Here is a 25,313-nt window from a genome sequence, read left to right on the forward strand (position 1 = left end):
AGAGAGAAACAAAGGCAAGTGCTGAGAGAGAGACAGTACCAAACCAAGACAGAAAACAGCAGAACAGAGACGAGAGAGATGGCAGAGAGGTTGATAAGAAAGGGAAAGCAGCAGTAATGATTGGAAGCCTGGGAGACAAACTGAGAAAGATGTCATGAGATTGAGATGATATTGAGAGAAAAGGAGGTTGAGGGAGAGGAAAGAGAAAAGAGCCAGGGCTAGAAAACAGACAGCATGGAGCTGGAGCAGCAGAAAATGGAATGGGCCCTAATTTTGAACCTTTGCCAACATCTGAACTTGCTCTTCTGCTATCAGTTTTTCATCCGTCACTAAGACAAGCTGAAAGAGCTAAGCTTCAGGTTTTGTTGATTATAAAATGTTCCATTCTGATCTGTACCAAGGGTAACTTTCCTGGATTTCTAAATGAACCACATGCAGTTAGAGAAAGAGAGTGAAGGAAGGGAGGTCGGGGGTGGGGAAGATGCTTGCCACACCACTAAGGACGGAAAATAGAGTCATTTAGTAACACCCCCGCAGGGCTGGAGGAGACACTTCCTTACATCTTAGTGTCATTCCTTGGGGACAGGGAGCTTGGAGCCACATTAGGGCATCCGTTGCCCCGGGGCCAGCCCTGCCACCTGCAAATCTCTCTTCTACCTGCTTTGTTTCTGCCAAATGCAGAGAGAGATCTGGCTTTACCAGGAGCTCACACTGATGACCCCTGCCCATGCAAACAAAACAACAACTTTCAGTCTCCCTGAGAGAAGCCAGGTCGGGCTGAGTGTGGGGAAGGGGGGCTAGATTCCTAGGTCTTTAATTGCTGGCTTCCATGGGAATGCGCCCCCACACCCCAGTGCCTGCAGCCTTTCAATCTGCAGCGCCCACTATAGGACCCACCAAGGTGGTGGCGCTCAGAGAAGAGGGACAGAGTGAGGACGCGGAGGGGGTGGCATGCTCCACTGCACCTCTCCCCAGAATGCAATGTGACACAAGACATCGGGAGATGGCAGCGAAAGTTCAAGGGAAAAACACAGTTATTTATGGCTCGGGCATCTGTCGTCAGATCAGAAACAGAGACCTAATCTCAGGCAAATCCTTGCCTGTACCAGAGCAGATGGGGAGGTGTGTGCAATGCTCCATCCTGTTCAACTCTCAATTCATTATTATTCCTCATCTTCAGATCCTATCTCCGAAGCAGACGTTTGTCCTGGCCATGATGCCAGCAGCCCCGGGTGGGTGGATCGGGAGATGAGAGTGTCCTTCTCTTGGATGAGTAGTTATTTCCATCATGTGACTTGGAACCTTCTGTGTGAGGAGAGAAGGCTAAGGCAGAATCCAGAAAGGAGACAATGAAAAAAGGGAACAAAAGGAAAATTCCAGCCCAGAAAAACCACAGGCTGAATGGAAATGAAATTGGCCTGGGAGCCCATAGTTTAAGGATCTAATCTCCCTCTGCCCTACCTTGCAGTGTGACCTCAAGCAAGTCATTTTACCTGTTTGTCTGTCCGTTTCTGCCAAATGCTTGAGATTCTGTATTTGCGCATTCCCAAGGACACACAAAGATGCCCGCTCAACCCAGGTGTGATGGGAAAAAAAATACCAAAATACCAAATCTGGAATCAGGAGATCTAGGTTCAAGTCTTTATTTGCCAGGGACCAGTGAGTCACCCAAAGCAAAGCAGCTTCCCCTGCTGACTCTTAGGCAAGAAAGGAAGGGGAGTTTATCTGGCCCTTTCCCAAGCTAGAAATCCCACAATTTCATGAGAAGGAAACCTGGAGATTATCAGAGGACAGAAAAATGAATGAATTATGAGGAATTCAGATGCAGCTCCTGAGCCCTTGTAAAAACTCACTCTGTTGGTTGAACAAATAATAGTCTCTAATGGTGATTCTGAGTTTGTGGCTCAGACTCACAGACAGCACAGACGCTCAGCCCCCAGAGCTATAGGTAGACACCTTCTCCACCCCATACCACTCTCGAAACAACCTACCTGTCTCCCAAGACCTTCCATGTTGGCATCCCACGTCTCCAAGAGCACTTTTGTGGGGGAGCGCAGAGGAAGGAGGAGGAAGGACAGGGTGGGCGTGTGGCACAGCGTGGAGAAAGGAGGCCTCCATGTGGATCTCCATGCCTGTTCTGATTACTCTGCCTTATAAACTCTTTTAAGAGGATGCTGTCATCCCAGGAGACACCTTACTTTTCCCATTTGAGATGCATCTTCTCAACTGAAAATATGCATCAACAAGCTCTGTATGTTTCATTGCAAAACAGAATTACATTTCCCGACCTGTCTAGATCCATTTACACTTAGGTCAGTGTGATTCCAAAGGCAGAGCCTCTCCAGGTCCTCAGCCAATGTCAAGGGGTTTAGCGTCCCCCGCCTCTGCCCCCAGGAGAGCAAGACTTTTCCCTTGATCAGATGGCAGGCACACTCAGTGGTAAACCCTGGCCCCAGGAGGGCTACCTGCGTCATGAAAGAGGGGAAGTCTGATGTCATAATAATGGTAAATAAAGACCTGTAGCGGAGCTTTAGGTAGACAGATGTTTTGATTGACTAGACACAGGTGTCTCTGTCTCCAGTGCCTGAGAGATGGTGGGTGATGGGAGAATTGCATTTCAGCTCCACTCCCAGGGGCTGTCAGCTGCAGAGCCTCATCCGTGTGCTTTGTATTCCTCTCACTGCCAGGCAATCCAAAGGACTTAGGGCTGCCAGGGAGCCTGTGCTAATTAACATTTGCAAGTGACCAAGCAAGACCTCACTGTCCCCAAGCTTTACCCCTTCCCTGGGGTATCTAGGTGGAAGGGAAGAGAAGATATGATTGGTCACCCCTCAATAAGGCCTGGCTGGGAAGTCTCTCCAGGTGCTCCTTGCATTGAGACGGACATCTCTCCCCCTGCGCAGCCAGACCCCTCAGCAAGGAGAGGTGGGGGCTCCATCTCATCACCGAGGCTGCAGAGCAGAAGCCTCCCAGCAAGACAGTGGTCGCATCTGCAGAGACGATGAGATGGCACTCTTCCTCCAGCCCGGGGCAGCCTCTGTCGGCAGGCTGACTCTCTGCAGTTGGTTTTGCCTATGTTGGCACCTGTTCACAGCTTACACCAACTAACGTCTGTCAATGGACTAATTATCATCAAGGATAAGGAATTAAGAAATTATGAATGTGTAGACACTTCTGTTCTCATACTAATGGTCTGTGTATTTAATGGTTTGTTTATTATGTAATGGTTTGTTTATTTTACTGATGGCATCTGTCCTCATTTGAACCTTGCAAAGTGCAAATTGGACTTGTACTTACCATTATTTTGGGTTTTCCTTACCTCTGCTGTCCTTGATTTTCTATTGCCCCTAATGAAAGTGGCAGTCATTGTTTAAGTACATGGATAGTAGGTAGATAGATAGAAAGGGAGGGAGTGAGGGAGAGTGAAGGAAGGGAGGGAGGGAAGAAAGGATAGAGGAAGAAAAAAGAAAGGAAAGAAGGAGGGAAGGAAGGAAGGGAGGAGGAAAAGGGTTTTTAGTGTACTAAAAGCTTCGGAAATCACATTTATTGAAGGAATTTTATGTTTGGCTTGGAAAAGAGAACGTTTAAGTGGAACATGATAACTGTCAAGATTAGAATTATCTTTTTAAAGTTTTCTTCTAAAGTATGACATGTACACATGCAGAAAACTATGAGAAATAAATACATAGCTCATCATTTTAAAAAATCTTGTACCCACACCCTGGTTGAGATCTGGACCATGCCAGCCCCTTCCTCCACTGCTGGCATCTTCCCAATCATTCCCTGCTTCCTGCTCTCAGAGGTCATTACAGTCCTCACATTTGTCTTCTATGGCAATTCATTTTTAAAAAATTTTGTTTATGGCTTGTCATCTAAATATGTAGCACAAACAATATGACATTTTTTTGCCTGTTTTTTGAAGTTAAGATAAATGGGGATGTACAGGGAACCAACTTCCTTCGCTTAACACTGTGTGTGTGTGTTTTAAGATTCATCTATATTGTTGCTTGTAATTGTGATTTGTTCACTTTGTAGTGTATGGCATCCCCTTGTATTAATATACTATAATATTAATGTGACCTAATGTTAGTGACTATTTGGCCTGTTTCCAATCTGGGGAAATTCCACGTTGACAGTGCTGCTATGAACAGCCTCATTTGTGTTTCCTTGTACCTGTGTGCATCCAGAGGGTATATACCTAGGAGGAGAATTTCTTGGTCATAAAATTTGCATCACTTTAACTCCATCAGACGACAGTAAACACTGCTTTTCAAATTGCTTCTTCCTTTCCATCCCACTAGCAATGATAAACTTTGTACTTCTGTGCACTTTACACATCTTTTTTGACACTTGCTACTATCTACCATTGTATTTCCTGCCACTATGGTGAGTATAGAGTGACATTCCAATGGGGCTTTCATTTGCATACATCTGGTTATTAGTGAGGTTTAGCACCTTTCCCTGTGTTTATTGGCCATTGGTAATACCATTGTAATCTTCTGCCTATTTTCTTCATCCAGTTGTCCTTTTTGCTTCTCATTGTTTGGAGGAATTCCTGGTATGTTAAAAGTAAACTCCTCTGTCAGATGTTTATGCATCTGCTCACCCCAGTATGTGGCTTGCATTCTACGTCTTAATGGAGACTTTGGAAGAACAGATTCATAATTTTAATATTGTCATATGTATCAATATTTTTATTATAAGTAATTCTTTTTGTATCTTGTTTAAGAAATTCTTTTGTATATACTTCAGATTCTACATTGACATATATATGAGCTTGACACACATGTATAGAGGATGAGATGGTTGGATGGCATCACCGATGCAATGGACATGGGTTTGGGTGGACTCCAGGAGTTGGTGATGGACAGGGAGGCCTGGTGTGCTGCGATTCATGGGGTCGCAAAGAGTCAGACACGACTGAGAGACTGAACTGAACTGAATATATATACACCTCTAGTAGTAGAATCAAGACTAATGTATCTGCTGCTATGAGGAAGCACATTCTCAAAGTAGAGAAGATTTTCTCTAACATTTCTAACGTTTCATGGAGAGCCATGAAGAGAGTGGGTTAGAACCCCCCAGGGCTGCTACAGGGGAGGTCTACCTCTATGGCCTATTCAAACTCTAAGATTCTAAGGCTCTAATTAGAAATAAAATCTACTTTGATAATTGTTCAGTTATAACCAGTAGAGGGCTTCAGCTATGCCATAAGTTAAGTCATGATACACTTGAGTGCTCATTTAAATAAACAGACATGAATGCCTGTACCCCACACTCCTGTCTTAACATTGTGTCTTACCTTTTATTGTCCGGCCATAGGGCTTCTCTGGCCTCATTGCCTGCACCTAGTTCAGAGCAGAGTACCCAGTCCATGTGTGGTCATTTGGTGCTGCTGGCTAAGTTTACAGGCAGTGGTGGAAAATAGGGTTTATTTCAGGCTAACTCAATTGGTGGTGGTTGTCTGCAGGGCAGGACTAAGGCTGAGAAGTAGCAAAGGCTGCATAGCTGAGACTTAATCTAAAAGATCCCTGTATAGAACATGGCAGAGAGATCAGCCCAACGATATGGGATGCCCTGGAGGCCTAACCGTGAGCTGCTTGGGCTCCAGAGGACAGAGCTGGAGGCACGCAGCATGGCCTCTGCTAATGCTTGGACAGCAGAGGAGATCTAATCTTAATCCTTCAAACGCAGACCTTCCCCATGTCTGTTTGTCTTCCCCTAATCCTCTAATATTTAAAGCAATTTCAATCCTGTTTGAAGAGACTTCCCAGCAGTTTGAGTCTGGGGCCTCTGGAGGGAGAGAGGTAGGGAAAAAGGCAGCAGAAGGGGAAGGGAGGAGGAGCAGGAGTGAGAGTGAGCCCCAGAGACACGGTGGTGTGGGGCAGGAAAGGTCCGGGAAGATAACAGCCTGCCAATGCTGCTGAGTTACATCCTCCTGAAGCTGCCATCCCAAATATGGCATCTTCACAATTTCTAAGAGAGTGCAGATGACAAGGGAGAAAAAGAGGGAAGGTCTTGGGCTAAGATCTGGGCCTTGAATGGAGCTCATTCATTCATTCAATCAGGCAGTCAGTCAACATAACATGTATTGAGCATCTACTGTGTGATGCTATATCCACATTAACCTTGAACAGATAATTACCAGAATCATTTTAATTACAAAGGAGAAATGCAGGATGCAGTGGGAGCCTATACAGAGTACCCAAACTTGAGATCAGATCAGATGTGTCTATAGAAGGAGCAGAGAACCGCAGGCTATTTTTACCATATCACTTATGGTTTTTGCTCCATGTTTAAAAAACAAAAACAGCAAACAAGCAAAACCCCACTACCCAAACAACCCCTGGTTCTTCTATCCTGGTGTACTTGTATCTCTAGAGTCTCTTGGCTTTTGCTCCATCAGCCTGGACTAGGCGAATCAGAATGACAATGTGTGGGACTCTGCCATGTTCCAGTCAGCACATGATAAGGGGCTGGGAGAAAGGAGTATCCCAGAGGGATGAAGAGAGTAGCTCAGCCTAGCAAGGTAAGTGATGGTTGAAGAACAGTCTCCTTTCTTACACCTTGTTTCGAAAGCCGGAGAACAGAACACATTTCTGAGCAGAACATTCTCATTAGAGAACATTTGTCTGTTTCAGGTAATTGAGGGTCCCTCCAAAGTCACACTCTTTTACAAATGTTTAACAGAGGTGATAGAAATAGATGATAGATAGTTAGGTGAGTGGATGGATGGCAGATGGATAGCTGAATAGTTAGATCAATATCAGCTGATGGATATCAGCTGAATATCTATCTTAGATGGATGGTAGGTTAATGTCTAAGATTTTAAAAAGAAGGCAGAAGATAGAAGAAAAGATGACTTTATAACTTTGTAGCATGCTAAGAATCAAAAAATTATCTTCAGCAAAAACAAAAATCACCATAAGCAATTTTTATAGGAGGAATAGATGCACAGCAAAATCACAATCCAGATAGAAGATTCCGCTAGGCACTGGGACAGAGAGATGACAAAGGGGCACTAGTGCCCACTAACATGAAGTCTGGTTATGTATTCCTGTACACCCCTTCTTTATGCAGAGAAAAGAATAGGCTCGGGCTTTGCCTGAAAAACTGCTTATATTCTAATTAAATGATACAAGGGGATCTACCAAGAAATGTTTGCTTAAGATCCCCAACTTCAACCTTAAGCCATGGTATTTTAGTCCATCTTTGCCAATAATTGCCTAAGTGACCTTGGGCTGTCCTGTCAGATTACAGGTCTCAAGTTCTTTATGTATATGATGGAGATGAGACAAGGATGTCCCAACAATCCCGCCCACCTCTGACAGTCTCGCTGCTAAGCCAGGAAACCATTAGCAAACCCCAGAGCAACAAGCAACAATGGCATTTTGCCAGGTTCCCACAGCTTCCACCCAAGGCTTTTCCAGATGGGATCTCTGATGACTGATAAGCACCCAAACCAGGATCCAGGATCGGAAGCCCCCCACCAACCGCCCCCTGTGCTCATCTCAGCATCCACACCAGCACCTCTCTGAAAGGCTTTTCCAGCAGCTGGCAACATGTTCATATGGCCATTTTCCCCCTAAGTTTCAAAAGTAAGATATTTTAAATTCCCTTATTGAGAGAAGTCCATGAGATCCAATGCTTCTGTGTTATATCTCCTTACCTCACTTGTGATTTCAACTCCAGCTGCAGTGGGCAACTCAGGGCAGCCTTTGACCACCTGGTGCTGACATCCTTCTCTGCACATCTTTTGCTTCTGTCCTGGGGCTTCTCTAGTGCCACAGGGATGGAGGCTCTACATGGGCCCAACTCCATGGGCACCTTCTCCCAAGGCTGATGCAGCTATTGCTATCACTGAATGTCAAGAGCAGAAACCAATCCTATGATCTCAGAGTGGTACCATATATTCAGGAGACAAACTGACCACGTGTGGCAGGTGGGTTACATGGGATCCCTTCTACCCTGGAAGGGATTACATTGGATCCCTTCTACCCTAGAAGGGGAAATGATTTGTCTTATCTAGAATTCACACCTACTCTGGATACAGATTTGTCTTCATCACCTAAGGTACCTTTGCTAGCACTATTCTCTGAAGGTTGAAGAAAGGGAGATTTGCTGACTCAAGACCCCTTGTAACAATTGTCTTAGACCAAGGAAGCTATTTTACAGCAACAAAGGTGTGTGAATGGGCTCATGATTATGGCACCCACTGATGCTGCCATATACCACCCTACATTGAAGCAACAAGCCAGAACAATGCAGCACCATTACTAGACCATCTAAAGCCCCATCTGAGAGGCATGGGTTTGCAGTGCTGTTCTGTGGTGTACTGAAAAATAGCTGATATGTAATTCCTGTATCCTCAATAGCTGGGATACACAGGTTCAGAAACTCGGGAGTAAAAGTTGCTGTGGTCTTCTCATTACCACTCCTAGTGAACTATTTGCAAAATTTGTGCTTTGAGTCCCTACAAATCCAGGTTCTGTGGCACTGGAGTTCCTGGTGCCCAGTCAGGGAACAGTGAGGGTCCCACCAGGTCTGAACTTCTAAGTATTGCCTGATCATTCTATGCTGTTCATGCTGGTAGATGACGGGGCAAAAATATTCCCTGATATTGATTATTGTAAGGAACCAGAGTTGCTGCTATTTTATAGGAAAAGAAAAGAATACAGGTGCCACTCCAGTGAGTCACTGGACATTTCTTGGTGCTTGGGATCTAAATGAGGACTCACATGGCCCTGGTTCCATTTTCTCCCTGACACTCTCCCTCACACAAGTACTAGATCAGATGATCACAGAAGCTCGGGATTCCTGCTAGGAGTTGTCTTGGGTTTCATGGTCTGGGTCAGATTCCATTAAAGTGTCCTGGTTCACAGATCTTTCCTTCTGACCAGCAGAGTGTTTCTTTTGTGGAATGGCAGGAGATTGGGTGTTGACAGGCCGATTTGGGGTGACTCAGACTGCTGACATAGATGGACCCCCATTCACCTGATGGGAAGCTCTGCTCAGCACGTAATCTCCCCTGGTCTGTCTCCTGCCCTCCTTGACACACAGCATTCAGAGATAACTAACGAGTCGCAGGCTTTCTTGCTTCAGTGCCTTACCTACCCTGTCCCCCTTCCTGGAGCTTTCTTTTACCCCCACCCCTTTTACCTGCCAAGCAAACTCCTTTTTATTTTTCAAACTTCAGCCTGAGTCACCTTCTCATGGAGTTTCCTACCCTCTCCCAGCCCCAGGGCAAATTAACTGCACCTTCACCATGTTTTCATAAGACACGTACCTGTATTTATCACCTGGTATTGTAATATCTACCTCTTTAGACCATAAAGGTCTTGGGAATAAGGATGAAGACATACTGAACAGTGCTATAGGTAAACATTTAATAAAATGTTTGTTGAATTAACTAATAATAACTCATAAGTTTGCTTTGAGGATTAAATAAGATAACTTAAACACTCCAGATGTCAGCTCAGGTCACTCTGTCCTCTGAGTTTAAATAAAATTGCCAAACTTCCTATCTCACATTCCATGGGAAATAAACATCTTCCCAAGATCCTGTGACCATCAGAGAGCTTAAGTCCTCATGAGCCCTTCAGTCCTGGATTCTTGCTTCCATTGTGTCTCTTTCCCATCTCACTGCTATTCTTTCCATTTATCAGTGCACTGTATTTGGTTCCCAATCCCTTTCTCTTATTTCCCTCCCAATTAAATAGATAAGCCAGTTGAGTTTGTAGCAGATGCTTATAAGATTTGTGGCAATGACAAATGTTTATATCTCAACAATAAAGACAACCTAAAATTGAATATTAATTAGGCTTTGTGTCCTTGAAAGGCCTTGAGCCGTTCAGTGGAGCCCTTCTCACCTTTGGGTTCTCTGTGGGCTCCAGCTGGCCACCATGTCACCTGTACACTTTCTCTCCTCTCCCAGGTGGCTCAGTGGGAAAGAATTCACCTGCCAGTGCAGGGGATACAAGTTTGATCCCTTGGCCGGGAAGATCTCCTGGAGAAGGAAATGGCAACCCACTCCAGTATTCTTGCCTGGAAAATCAATGGACAAGAAGCTTGGTGGGCTACAGTCCGTGGGGTCGCCAAAGAGTTAGATATGACTTAGTGACTAAACAACAACAACTTGTCTCAAATCTCTCCTTCTGTCCCCCACCTCATACCCAAATTTCTGTTTGCTTCTTTTTAAAAATAATTTTTAAAATTTCAATTGGAGCAATGCTTGAATATTTTTAAAATCAAATAGTTCAGACATTCTTACAATGACATCAACAGTCTCCTCTCCTAGCCCTCCCCACCTTGAATCCCACTCCCCAGAGGAAACCACTTCCAATCATTTCTGTTTTGAGGGCTCCTGGTGGTTTCTTCCCCACACTAGATGGTATGTTCTTGCCTCCATTTCTTGATTTATTGACCACAGATACTGTCTATTGATTACCCACTACAAAATATGAGATTTATATTCACACCACAATCAATGTCCTTTTCTTTTCACCTCGTAACTTTTACACTGAATTCTAAAATGACATTCATCATTTAAAATAATACATGCAGATAGATAGGTATTGTTTCTTCTATGTCAGGTAATATTTCTTCCTTCATATGCCACCAAAAGAATACATGGACATCAATTTTTCTTTCAACTCCTCTGTCACTTTTCCACACTCCACATGCTCCACAATTCCACAGTTGCACCTCTATCACTATCCAGACTGATATCATTTACATTGTTCTGTCCAGCCGTGGCTCTGCCTTGCATTGTGTTGTGAGCATCATAAGAGCCTTCAGGGACCAGACTGGCCATGTCTATGGGTCAACATGTTCTGGTGTCATAGCAGGGAGATCAATGAAGACCACAGTGAACTACAAAGTGTTCAACTCAAAAAGACGTTCACTTTTTTTTTTTTTTTAATCTGTATACTCAAGCACATCTGCAGTGGGCATTTACTGAAGGTGACCGGTTTATAACCTCTCATGTAAGTTACTCTAAAAGCTGAGTGTCAGTGAACACTGATGGTGAGCAGGATGACCACCAAATACTCCATCTGCTCTCTTACCCCTGCCATCTATCTCCTTGCTGAGTGGAGAGAGAACTATGACTAGCCTAGGCAGAGAAATGTGAGAAATCTTGTGAGTGATCTTCAGGTTGAGCTAGTGGAAACCCAATGAGATTTACAAATCTCTCTTTCTCTGCTGCTGTAACTGAAGCCAGATATTCTAGATGGTGCAGCTCTAAGGTGGTAGAGCATCCCTGACCCGAGTTATCAAGTGACCAGGGAGAGCAGAGTCCTGTGCTGACCTGCTCGGGTCATGTAGGATGACCAAGGAATCAACTTTTATGTGTTAAGTCAATGACATTTGGGGTTGTAACCTCAGCATAACTTAATCCATTGCTACTCATCTGGTAGTTAAATTACTATTTCCATAGGAATATTATTCACCGCATAGTCAAAAAGTGAGAATTATATTTCTTTATCAATGGACTCAATGCTATAGTTTTTGCTACTAGGAAGATATCCTTGCTATGACTGAAGTCAAATGTGTTCATTTTTCACACTCAAGTTCTATACTTAAGTACATGATAAACTTTATTTTGTTTCAAATATAGACCATTAATTTCTCACATGAATTTTTGTAGTTGTCTTTCCTTTTTAGGGAAAAGAATAATGTGCTTTTAGTATAACCTGAAATCATTAGGTCCTCAATTATTTATTACATGGGATCATTTTCTTCACAGAAATATAATTCCAGAGACACTGGACCATATTCTCTAATCTGAACCAGTTACTTTAAGGTGTATCACATAACTATTTTCTTGGATACCCACTTTTCTCCTAGGTTAGTTCTATAATTTCTTGGGTCTCATATACTACTCTTTCTTATTTCATCTTTCTTTTACAGGAGTATATCCTTAAGTAACCTTCTTAGGAAGAATATTTAGGAAGCAAACATTCTAAATATTCATTTGGATTTCTGAAAATGATGCTATTTATCCTTTATACTTAATAATGGCTCTAGGTAAGTAAAGCCATACTTAATATGACTCTCAAATTTGTTTTCCTTTGAAGTTTGAAAGCAGATTTTATCCTGGATTGATGAAGTAATCACCACTGCCCTGCATCTCATGACGAATACAGCTGTGAAACCCATGGAGAATGAATGGTGAAGATACTTGAGGACTCTGAAGTAACCAGTAGCAGACAGATAGGGAAAGCAGGCCCGAATGAGAAGCACCACCGAGTCAGCAGTACAGTTTCCACTTTTCCTCTGATATCCACAGACCTGGGCAGAGAGCTCCGGGAGACACCATGTAGTTCTGGATCAGGAGTGGGAAAGGGAATTCTTAACATTCAAAGAGAGCAAATTCTCTCTCTCTTTTTTTTTTTTTTGTTTTTTTTTTCTCTATTCCAAGAGGCTCAGATTCCCTGTGGTGTCAATCTGGTGGCATCAACAGTGACAGCGAGAGTACAAGGTGCTTAACTTCTGTGTATGTGTGCACGCTCCATTGCTTCAGTCGTGTCCAACTCTTTATGATCCCAAGGACTGTAGCCAGTCAGACTCCCCTGTCCATGGGATTTTCCTGGGAAGAATACTGGAGTGGGTTGCCATGCCCTCCTCCAGGGGGTCTTCCCTACCTAGGGATCGAACCTGTGTCTCCTGTGTCTCGTACATCACAGGTGGATTCTTTACAACTGAGCCACTGAGGAAGCCCCAGACTCTGAGGGAGCAGAATCTTCATCTCCAATCAGAGATGAGAGTGGGGCAATCCCCCGTGGGTTTCTTTTTCTCTGTGTCCTCCTGTTGGTTGACTCCAGAAGTGGGCACAGTTGTAAAACGTGTAAGACAGAGTAGAGAAACTAGAGCCCAGCTTCCTGGCCAGGAGAGCAAAGAAGGAAAGCTGAGGGACCTGAAGGTACCAGAGATGGTAAGAAAGAAGGAGCTCAAGAAAGCAACCCCATAACAATATCCCAACTCCTGGGATCTCCCTGAGCTGTGCATGTGTGGACAGGATCCTAAATAGCATACCCCAGATTTTGAGAACTGAACTACAGGAACAGTTCACCACACCCTGGTCCCCATACTGGCCACTGGGTGTGCACACAGAGAAGATCCAAATGGCTCTGCAAACACTCTGAAATAAACCTGGCATTAAAACCACAACTCACCAAGCACCAGTTGGAGTTTATAGCCTGAACCCAACAAAGTTAACTGCTTGTTAAAACAAAAATATGGGAGGGAGGCTCAAGAGGGAGGGGACATATATATTGGCTGATTCATGTGATGTATGGCAGAAATCAACACAATACTGTAAAGCAATTATCCTTCAATTTAAAATAAATAAATTTAATTAAAAAATAAGAACAAATAAATTAAAAAAACAAAAATAATAAGATTTTCCATAGGATTTAAACAAGAGCCAGAGGCTCAAAAACATAATATTCAAGATGCCCAGGATATCATCCAAATCCCTCAGCGTGTGATAATGAAGAAAATCTCAATTCCCATGCTCCCACAGGAAAAGGCAACTAATAGGCACCAGTCCCAAGGACACACAGATGTTGGAATTATCTTGAAAAGACTTTGAAGTATGTATTATAAAAATACTCCAATAAATAAAACATTTTTGAAAGATAGATGGTATTGGCAAAAATATAAGCTATAAAGAGTCAAGGGAAACTTCTAGAACCAAAATATACAAGAATGAACATTTAAGAGTCACTTGGTGGGCTCAATAGTGAAATGAAACCACAGAGGAAAGACTCGGTGAACTTTAAAGTTTATCATTAGAAATCATTCAGAGAAAAGATTTGGGGGGAAATGAATGGAGCCTAAGGTACCTGTGAGACAATAAAAAAGTTCAAATGCTTTCAGAGTACCAGAAAAAGAAAAAAAAAGAAAAGAAAAAGAAATATACAGTGCTGAAAAATTATTTGAAGAAATAATTACTGAAAATTTCCCTAACTGGTGAAAGACATAAACCCGTAGATTCAAGAAGGTCAGCAAGAGCATTTGTTCAGTTGCTAAGTCATGTCTGACTCTTTGTAACCCCATGGACTGCAGCATGCCAGGCGCCCCTATCTTTCACTATCTCCTGGAGTTTGCACAAACTCATGTCCACTAAAACTCCATTCCTGCAGAGATTATAATCAAACTGCTGAAAATGAATGACAAAACCCAACAAACAAAAAAAACCTAATAGCAACTAGAACTGAAAGATGTACTACTTATCAAACAATGATTCTAATTCCCACAGATTTTTCAACAGAAAACGTGAAAGTCTGAAGGAAGTGGAATAATATTTTTTAAATGCTGAAGTAGAACTATTTCCGGTGAAAATATCCTTAAGGAATGAAAGTGAATAGTTTTGCAGGTGAAGAAAAACTAGAAGAATTCATTTGTCAGCAGACGTGGTCCCAGAGAACTGCTAAAGGAAGACTTTAGACAGAAAGGAAACAACATCTACAGAAAATCTGGAACATCAGCAGTAAACAAAAAGTCACAGGGATGGCATGTATTTGCGTACACATAACCAACTTTCCTCCTCCTTGAGTTCTTTAAAATGTGGTTGATGCTTATAACATCACCACTGAAAAGGTTGTATTTAAACAAAGGCCCAAAGGAGACGGAGGAGTGAGCCACTGGATTATCTGGGGCCAGATTATTCAAGAGAAGAAGTACAGCAATAGGAAAAGTTCAGAGTGGTAAGGTCACCCCAGAATAGGGGTGCAGTAACTGTAAAGCAGACCGGGGGAACCTGATGATAAAGGGCCTTCAAAGTCAATAGAAAGCTTTTGGTTTTTATCCTGACTGAGACGGGAGGATTTATGAGAGGAGAAACATAGCATGAAGAACAGGCTGATTTAAGAGGACTACTCTGGCATCTCCTAGAGGCAGAAGTAGGAAAAAAGCAAAAGCAGGGAAATAGCTAAAGAGATTATTGTAATAATCCAGATGAGAGACAATGATAGCTTAGATGATACTATTAGCAGTGGAATTAGAGAGAAGTGATAGGATTCTGGAAACTTTGTGGACAGACATATCAGAATTTGCTCAGGTTTGGTTAAGAATATGAGAGAATTCAAAGATACCAAGGTTTGTTTTGCTCTGTTTCTGGGTTTCACAGGGGTTTTTGGCACGTGCAGTTGAAAATATAGAACTGACATTTACTGATGTGGGGAAGAATGTGGGAGGAGCAGGTTTGGAGTGGTGGAGGGAAGATAAGGATTTTGCGTTGATATCTTATTAAAGTTGAAAGGCTTATTAGACAGAGGCTTATATTGTTGAATAAGAAGTTGGATATACAAGCCTAGGATTCAGGGGCAGGGTAGAGATTGGAAAGATGAATTTGGGGATGTTCACGAATAGATGGCATTAAAATGGAACTGCTGCACTGAGGTCATCAGGGCAACCAGTGTAGACAGAGAAAAGGAAAAGTTCAACAGTCAGCCCTGAAATACTCCAAAAGGGCCAAAATTCAGAGAGCAAGGAGACAGAAAATAGCCAGAAAAGGAGAGAGAGAAGAAGTGACCAGTGAAGCAGAAGAAAACCAGAAAACGGCGGTGTCTAGAAATCAAGTGGATAAAGTGTTTTAAGGAAGGGGGAGTGATCAACCATACCAAACACTGCTGATGTGTCAAATGCATTGAGGACTAAGAACTGAACATCAGATCATTTTTATAACATACAAGAGAGTAGTGACTTTGAGACTATCAGTTTTGAGGAGTGGGGGCTTGACTGAAGAGTATTCAAGAAAAAGATAAGAAGAGATAAGCTGTAGAGGGTGTATAACAACTCTTTCAAGGAGATATTTTTTCTATAGAGAAAGAAAATAGAGGCCATAGTGGGAGGGAGGTGGGGAGTGGAAGTGTTCTTTTTAAGCTGTTTCTATGCAGATGGGAATGATCAGCAAGAGAGGGAAGAGCTAACAAGCCATGTTAGCAAAAATTGTTGCAGAAGAGGATGGAATCAGGATCATAATTGTTGTGCTGGTTTTAGGATTAAGTACAGACCATCACTGGTGCTAGTGGTAAAGAACTTGCCTTCCAATACAGGAGATATAAGAGACATGGGTTTGATCCCTGGGTTGGGAAGATCCCCTGAAGGAGGGTGCAGCAATCCACTCCAGTATTTGTGCCTGGAGAATCCTGTGGACAAAGAAGTCTGGCGGGTTACAGTTCATAGAGTCACAAAGAGTCGGACATGACTGAAGCAACTTAGCATGCACGCATGCACAGACCATCTAGTGTGGCTGTGTCAGAGAAGGCAGATTCTGGGCAGAGATGCCAATACATGGGTAGATGTGATGGGTGGGTGGATGGCACAGTTCCCTTTTGTAACTTCCATGTTGTCAGCTGGGACAGAGTAGAGGGGGCATTCGTAGAGGATTGAGAAGAGAGGAAATGATGATGATGTAAAATAACAGCCAAGTTGGGAGTGAAGGGACTGGGAAATTTTAGGGGGATGTATAGGAGTGTAGGGGCCCACTTGAGGCTAGTGATGATCATTTTAAAATGAGGCCAGTCATTTTTGTTGCATGCTTTTCTTTCATCTTCGTGGTTCTCAAATGTCATTAGTGTTAGTCTCAGTATGGACCATTTTTATTCTTTGTGTTAGACACTTGGTATGCCCTTCTAGCCTCAGGACTCGTGATATACTTTGGCTCTGGGATATACGCTTGGATAATTTCTTTGATCATTTTCTTCCCCCATTTCCCTCTCTCTCTCTGTCCTCTCTCCTCTTTCTTCTCTCCCCTCTCCTCTGGGAGATATCTTTGACCTTATCTTCCAGCTCTTCCACTAAATTTTTTATTTTGACAATCATATGTTTTTAATTGCCACAAGGATTTTCTTGTTCTCTGGTTATTTTCATTTCATACGCTGGTTGTTTGGTTTGAGCTTTTTATGTTTTTTAAATTAAAAAATTATTTTATTTTATTTTTAATGAGAGAAAATTAAATCTAGTGGTTAAAAGCAAGAACTCAAAAGTCGAATAGGTTGAGTTCAGATCTCAACTGCCACCTCTTGGTCACGTGAACTTGGGCAAGTCACTTAACATCTCTATGCTGTACCCTCACCTCCAACATAAACTGATTATAATGGGTACCTCCTATGATATTATGAGGACTAAATCAGCAAATGCTTGTCTAGGAGTCCCTGTTCCAGAGAAGTGCTAAGGAAGTGTTAGTTACGGTGATGACAGTGATGACCGTGGTGATGATGATGGTGGTGATGATGGTGGTGGTGGTGGTGATGGTGTTGATGGTAGTGGTGATGGTGATGATGGTGGTGATGATGGATATAATATTATATTGAAGTTCTCTGGGGTGGTTACTTCACATTTAGAAAATTTTCTCTCACCCCTTGAATTAGCTCTATTGTTCTGCTTGTTTACCTCAGTCTTTATATTTCACTGAGGATTTTCCTGGTGTACTTGCCAATCTGGTTGTACATTAGGACTGAAAAATAAGGGTCTGGTTGACTATCCAAGTATCTATTGTGTAGGTAAATCTCTTTCCCTGGTGGGTTTCTTCAAATGAGAATAAGGCTATAGGACAGAGCTTTTCCAGGGGCAGGCTTTGCTTTAGGGGGATTCAGACTGAAAAGTTATCTGTAAAAGCTGCCCTCCTACCCTTTTGGTGGGAATGTAAACTGGTGCAGCCACTATGGAAAACAGTATGGAGGTTCCTCAAAAAAGCTAAAAAGAGCGTTGCCATATGATCCAGCCGTTTCACTTCTGGGCATGTATCCAGACAAACTATAATTTGAAAAGATATATGCACCCCTATATTCAGAGAAGCACTATTTACAACAGTCGAGACATGGAAACAACCTAATTGCCCTATCAACGGATGAGTGAATATAGAAGATGTGGAATATGTATATACAATGGGCTATTACTCAGCCATAAAAAATTAAATAATGCCATTTGCAACAACATGGATGGACCTAGAGATGATCAAACTAAGTGAAGAAAGTCAGAAAGAGAAAGACAAATACCATATTATATCACCTATATGTGGAATCTGAAATATGATGCAAATAAACCTATCTATGCAAATGAACAGAAACAGACTCACAGACATAGAGAACAGATTTGTGAAGCCAAGGGGGAAAGAGAGTGGAAGAGAATTGGATTAGGAGTTGAGATTAGCAGATGCAAACTGTTATATACAGAATGGATAAATAACAAAATCCTACGGTACAGCACAGGGAACTATAATCAATATCCTATGACAAATCATAATGGAAAATAATATAATAAAGAATGCCTGTATGTATATAACTCATTTACTTTGCTGTACAACAGAAATTAACATATTATAAATCAACTATACTTCAATAAAATTTTAAAAAATGAAACAAATGAACATATCTATGAAACAAAAACAGACTCACAGACATAGAGAGCAGACTTGTGGTTGCCGAGGGGCAGCAGGAGGGGTGGGGGGAGGGATGAATTGGGGAGTTTGGAGTTAGTAGATGCAAACTAGTGTATATGGCATGGATGAACAGCAAGGTCCTACTGTACCATATTCAATATCCTGTGATAAACCATAATGGGGAAGAGTATAAAAATAATGTATATACATGTATAACTGAATCACTTTGCTATACAGCAGAAATCAACACAACACTGTAAATCAACTATATCTCAATAAAAAAGAAAAAAAAACTTCTCAGAAGGTTGGGGCTAGGATGAGGAGGCAGTGGGGCTCTGAGGCCCACACTAGAAGCTCTAGATCGCCTTCCTTTTGTAAGATAGGAGCCCTGTGCTGAGGGGAGAGTGCGGTGAAAACGTATCACTCCTTTTCCACACCTATTGACTCTGAGCCCAAAGCCTTCCAGTTTTGCCGTGACGATTGGCTTCCATGTCCTCTGCAGCCACCAGCTGGATGTATTCTGGACTTAGGCTCCATGTACATTTCATTTATCAACCCACTTTTATCTAGTTTTCATTTTCCAAGGGTTTGTTTATTTTGACTTTACTTTTTACTCCTTTGATTATTGTAGATTTATTCATTTTTTAATTCTTGTAGCGTCATCTTAATGGAGAGATTAGCTTTCATGCCTCAGTCTGCCATTTTGAACCAGAACTTCTATCCATTTCTTGTGCAGAACAGTTCGGCATTCTCTTTATGCCTCCTCCCAAAAGACATTCTCACCACCCATACACAACGTGGCTTATTGAAGTAGTTTTCTAAAGAAAAACAATTTCTTTCCTCAGAAGAAAGCTAGGATGATATATCTAAATCATATATTTCCCAGCTTGCTCTTTCTATGCAAACTGCTGAAGATGGTGCCTGATTCAGAGTGAGTGTTTGGTGTATATTATTTCCTCTTCTGCTCTTTGTAGTCTTTCCAGGCCACCACCAATGAGTTCTAATCACATTCTACCAACACGCTTGCTCTCATCTGAATATATTTATAGATTTATGTTTATTTCTTTTTTTGTTGTTATTTAAATAGCTATTTATTTATTTATTTTATGAATCTATTTATTTTAGTTGGGGGCTAATTACTTTACAATATTGTAGTGGTTTTTGCCATACATTGACATGAATCAGCCATAGGTTTACATGTGTTCCCCATCCTGAACCCCCCTCCCACCTCCCTCCCCATCCCATCCCTCTGGGTCATCCCATTGCCCCAGCCCTGAGCCTTTGTCTCATGCATCGAACATGGAATGGTGTTCTGTTTCACATATGACAACACACATGTTTCAATGCTATTCTCTCAAAATGTCCCACTCTCACCTTCTCCCTCAGAGTCCACAAGACCGTTCTATGCATCTGTGTCTCTTTTTCTTAGACTTATGTTTATTTCTGAATAGACTTTGTATCTCTTTATAGGTGTTTCTTCATGTTTGTCTGTGTTCTCTTTAAGGAAAATGAGGGCCAGAGATACTAAATGACTCACTCAATGATGTAAAAGTAAAAAGTGATGAAGCCAAGGATTAGAACCCCATTTTCCACCAAGCCGCCCTTCCTGCCCTTCCTTTTGAGAATGCATGAAAGTTTAACATTGCCCTCTTCTATCCCAATCCACTCCTCCTTTGGAGTTTCTGGAATAAAGATCCAAACCAAAGTCTGTCCTAATTTCAAAGCTAATGTGAATAGCTTCTGAGCAATTGTCCCTCCATCCTCAGTACCATCTCAGAAGGAGCTAGGCTGAATTAGGTGCTCAGTGCTCTTAAAGGCTAAAAAATTCAGCTGTTAGGCTGCTAAGGATTCTTTGCTCATAGAATGCTCAGGAAATTTGAGGAGACTCGTATTTCAAGGCCACCATTTGGTTCAATGGGTGTCTGTGGGCCAGCAAGGGAACCAAATCATCAATCATTTTTGATGGGAAAACGTGTTCCCAAGTCATACACAAACAATTCATGAATGAGCTACATCTCATTCATAGGTCGACTTGTTCTGTGAAGTGGGGCTGAAGGCAAGAGAATAAAGAACAGAAATGGTATCCCTACAAAACCTTGGAATATGCTCCCTTACTCTGTATCCTCCATCTTACAGTGGCTGGTTTAGATTTTTTTTTTAATTGTATTCATTTATTTATTTTGACTGCTCTGGGTCTTTATTGCTGCATCTGGGCTTTCCCTACTTGCAATAAGAGGGGGCTACTCTCTAGTTGCAGAGCCCAGGCTTCTCATTGTGGCGGCTTCTCTTTTTGTGGAGTATGGACTGCAGGTGAGGGTTTCAGTAGTTGTGGCACACAGGCTTAGGTTGCCCCGTGGCATGTGGAGTCTTCCCAGACCAAGGATCGAACCTGTGTCCTCTGCATTGGCAGGCGGATTCTTAACCACTGGACCACCAGGGAGGTCCTGGTTTAGATTTTTGAAGGAGAATTCAAAGAGATGAAGACAGAAAGAAAGAAAAGAAAAGGAAGAAAGGAAGGTAGAAAAGAAGGAAGGAAGGGAAAAAGAAAGAGAAAGATGGAGGTAAAGTGATTAAGGGAATCTTTTGAATCACGTATATCCATTAATGGGCTTCCCAGGTGGCTCAGTGGGTAAACAATCTGTCTGCAATGCAGAAGACACAGGAGACACAGGTTTGATCCCTGTGTCAGGAAGATCCCCTGGAGAAGGAAACAGCAATCCACTCCAGTATTCTTGCCTGGAGAAATCCCACGGACAGAGGAGCCTGCTGGGCTTGTCTGTTGGGTCACAATGAGTCGGACACCACTGAAGCGACTGAGCTCACAGAACACATACCCGCTAATAAAGAAGATACCTAAATTAAATCTACTACTAGAAGAATTAGGATTCTGTTGCCTTTCAGCCTCAAGCCTTGATGTCAGGACAGGCCCCGGATCCACACTTTCTGCCAGGAAGGGGCTGCATTGAATGACCTCTGAAGGTCACTGCAATTCCATAAAGCATGATTTCATTTCTGGAAGACTCCATTAGATTTGAAAAGATCTTCCCAGTGGGGGTTATTCTGGTACTCAGCAGGATTTGAGGAAGGGGAGAGTAGCATAGCTGGACCCCATCCCCACCTTCACTCTCTGCCCAGCTCCGCCATAGGCAGGAAACCTGACACTTCTCTGCCATCCCGCGGGAGCTCTGCTCTGTATCCTCAGCTCAACAGGCAGCTTTGGCTCTGTAGCTGCAGGAGGAACACGCTCACTCTCTGCCTCCCCCCTCCCCCCAATCCCACAGTCTAATTAGATGTCTGTGGAGCTACAACTGAGCTCTTCACACTCATAACCTATGGCAAAGGGCAAGAGGCTCCCATTGGTTAAAAGAGAAGGAAACGAAAGGATTTTTTCTCAAGAGACAAACAAAACAGAAGGTTCTGTTTGTGCTACCTTTGATTAGAAAGAAAAAACAAAAATATTTTTTAAAATTTTGTTTTAAGAAACAACTACAGGATAAGGAAGAGGAGGCTGGTTACCCACAGGCAGAGGACTGGGTCAGGAGAGAAAGGAGAATCTGAAAATAAAAAGACAAGCAGGGTGCAGGCTGCAGAGAGGAGGGAGATAGGTGGGCGGGGGACTCATCCTTATTTTCTCTCTCATGTTTGTGAAAACATCCGCTCCTCAGACTAGAGCAGGCTGTCTTCATGGCTCCGTGGGTGCTGGGTCTGAACAGAGAGGCTCATCTCCTCCCCTCTTGCAAATCTGAGCTGATGCAGCCGGGAGGACCAGGGTCCACCAACAGGGCTGCAGAGGTTCATTCGCACACACGCTGTGTTTACTCCCTCATTGGGGAGAGTTTAACCAGCCTGCTGCGAGGAAGCTGCCCAGTCCTGAGCCATAGCCAAGAGGACCTATAGCCTTGGGAAGAGGCCATGGAAAATTGGAGGGGCATTAGAGCTTGCATCTAGCCAGGCTCTTCTAATGTCAAGATCTATTCTTTAAACCACGGTGTCTTTGAAGCCCAGGTCTCCTCTGAAAGTCCCCTGCCTGGCCTCTTTGGAAAGAGCACGTCTAAACAAAGCAATCTTGGGAGGATCAAGACTGCAGGAAGAGAATGAAGCTAAGGATGACAGCTGGATGACATGGGGTCATTTCCACGGAGCAAGGTGCACAAGTGAGGGACCACAGCCCAGGCTGGGGCCAAGGCTTCAGAGAGAACGTAGTGATGGGGAAGAGAGTGCTGTGTGTTAGGAGGAGGGAGGGAGGGGGGAGAAGGATAGGGGACTAGAGACATAAAAAGGAAGAAACCAAAATTAACTGAGGGTTGTCATATGCTCAGCCCTCTTCACAAACCTCAAAATGTAGCTTTTGTCATTCCTATTGCAGTGAGTAAGGGACTGAGATTTCAGAAGCTAAGAATTTACTCTAGGTCCCATAATGAAAGATGGGATCAAGATCAGAACTGAAATCTGTCCTAATTCCAAAGCAAGTGTGCATGGTTCTTTAGCCATTGCCCCATTCCTCCTCAAATTCATTCCCCCCAACCTCCACATGTGACTTTATTCCAAGCATCACATAATCTGGTAGTTTTCTGGGTTCTGAGTGGAAACACACAGAAGTCCAACCCACTAGCCGTGTTAGAAACAATGATTCTCAAAAACGACAGCGTTGTGAAGGGGATCGGGGACATGGAGTAGCCATCCACACCCATCCTTTTAGCCCCTGAATACCTACCAACACATCACTGGTGTAACCATACCATCTGTGCCTCAGTCCCCACCCTTAGCTTCAGTAGGCCTAAACAGCTTCTCCAAGCCCCAGCTCTCTTCCTTCTTCAGTGTTGGGTCATAAAACATTGTCTTCAGTTATTTCCCTCCTCCTCGCTTCTGAACAGCCAAACCAATAGTGCTGCTCCGTGGGTTATGCGCCATATGTCAGTGGGCTGTGAAATATTAAGCCTTCACAATAGGTCCGAAGTCGGCGATGCACAATCCTTTAATGGTTTAGCTCACTCCGACTATTTCAAAGTGGCATAATATTGCTATTTTTAAATAAATGGGATCTGTATTAATGAGAGCCGACCTCTCTTGCCGTGCCCAGGCTTCTGCCTGCACTGAGCCTACACTGGGGATTCAGCGAGAGAGGGAGGGGGTAAAACAGCTTTTCAAAATGGGAACCAAGCAACACTTTAAATAATGCTCACAGATGCTAATCATCTTGGGGGGAGGGGGATGATTATTTGAGTGGATAATAGATTTCATTTTCAAAGAAGATTTAGAGTTTTGATATTGAGAGGAAGGGGACGGGAGTGTGTGTGTGTGTGTGTGTGTGTGTGTGTGTGTGTGTGTGTGTGTGTGCACGTGCTCACTCAGGGGGCAGACATAATCCCAGCATAGGGTGGGATTGCACTGACAGGAGCATGCTGAGATGTGGAGAATAATTGTGCTTTTTTGGAGGTTTGGGAGGGGAGCCTGTGAGGGCTAGGCAGGAAGCCATCTTGATCAGGTATGGAGACAGTAATGGCTAAAGAAATGTCCCCTTGAATAGGGATAGACCAGGCTCTGGTACCCTAATAGGTGAAAGATTCTGGAACTCTGGATTCCCATTCCCCAAGCGAAGAAGGGCAGGAACAATGAGAGCTCTCCCAGGCTCCTCCCCTGTGTTCTGGCAGCCTTACACGGAATTGCCAGGCAGCAGGTACAGAGTCACACACCAGGCTCAGAGGGGCCCCTCTGCTTCTTGAGACCAAACATTGTATCTGGGGATGTTGAGGAGGTGATCAGGGCCAGGACATCGTGGACTCAGAGCCCTTGACGCCCGCTGGGGATCCTGATAAAATTGCCTCTTCCTCAGCTGCAAGTTGGAAACATAACAGCAGACTGAGATGGGGTGAGGGGACCTCAGAGGCAGAAAGTGGGATGTGTAGAAGAGGACTTGAATAAAAGGCTAATGAGAGAAAAGGAAGATGCCTCTCCTGGAGAACCTGACCAGGAAAATTAACAGCCTGCAGGCCACAGGGACTTCCCTTGTGGTCCAATGGCTAAGAATCCACGCTTTCATTCCAGGGGTCATGGGTTTGATCCAAGGTCAGGGAACTAAGATCCCACATGCCGTGAAGTGTGGCCAGAAGATAAATAAATAAAAATAAATTTAAAAAAGAACCCTTAGGCCAGTAGTTCCATCACCTGAGTGCATGGGGCTCAAAGTTAAAAACAACAGCTCCAATAGGCAGCTCCTCCAAAAGGAGATGGCCTTTTTTCTTCCTTTTCAGGAGGCTAGACATTCTGCTTTTTAAAAAGTAGATGAGTTTTCTGGGGATGTAATGGATAGCATGGTGACTGTAGTTCAGTTCAGTTCAGTTCAGTTCAGTCACTCAGTCATGTCCACCTCTTTGTGACCCCCTGGACTGCAGCACCCCAGGCCTTCCTGTTCATTACCAACTCCCAGAGCTTACTCAAACTCATGTCAATTGAGTCAGTGATGCCATCCAACCATCTCATCCTCTGTTGTCCCCTTCTCCTCCTGCCTTCAATCTTTCCCAGCATCAGGGTCTTTCAAATGAGTCAGCTCTTCGCATCAGGTGGCCAAAGTATTGGAGCTTCAGCTTCAGCATCAGTCTTTCCAATGAAAATTCAGGACCAAGCTCCTTTAGGATGAACTGGTTGGATCTCCTTGCTGTCCAAGGGACTCTAAAGAGTCTTCTCCAACACCACAGCTCAAAAGCATCAACTCTTTGGCGCTCAACTTTCTTTGTAGTCCAGCTCTCACATCCATACATGACTACTGGAAAAACCATAGCTTTGACTAGATGGACCTTTGTTGGCAAAGTAATGTCTCTGCTTTTTAATATGCTATCTAGGTTGGTCATAACCTACTTCCAAGGAGCAAGCGTCTTTTAATTTCATGGCTGCAATCACCATCTTCAGTGATCTTAGAGCCCCCCAA

The 25,313-nt window shown here is 43.3% G+C and overlaps 2 long non-coding RNA genes across 2 annotated transcripts in view; both read right to left on the reverse strand.

The window, feature by feature from the left end:
• LOC145526653 (uncharacterized) overlaps positions 1 to 25,313 on the reverse strand; it is a 187,212-nt gene that overhangs the window by 11,397 nt on the left and 150,502 nt on the right. The gene's annotated exons all lie outside the window — the stretch shown is intronic.
• On the reverse strand, positions 1,020 to 2,438 carry LOC145527259 (uncharacterized). Its single transcript, XR_014069598.1, has 2 exons — positions 1,992 to 2,438; positions 1,020 to 1,323 (listed from the first exon to the last, which is right to left on the reverse strand). It is a non-coding gene; the product is annotated as an uncharacterized LOC145527259 (long non-coding RNA).

This window comes from Giraffa tippelskirchi, chromosome 11, assembly GCF_054371585.1.
Source record: "Giraffa tippelskirchi isolate mGirTip1 chromosome 11, T2T-mGirTip1v1.2.pri, whole genome shotgun sequence".
NCBI lineage: Eukaryota > Metazoa > Chordata > Mammalia > Artiodactyla > Giraffidae > Giraffa > Giraffa tippelskirchi.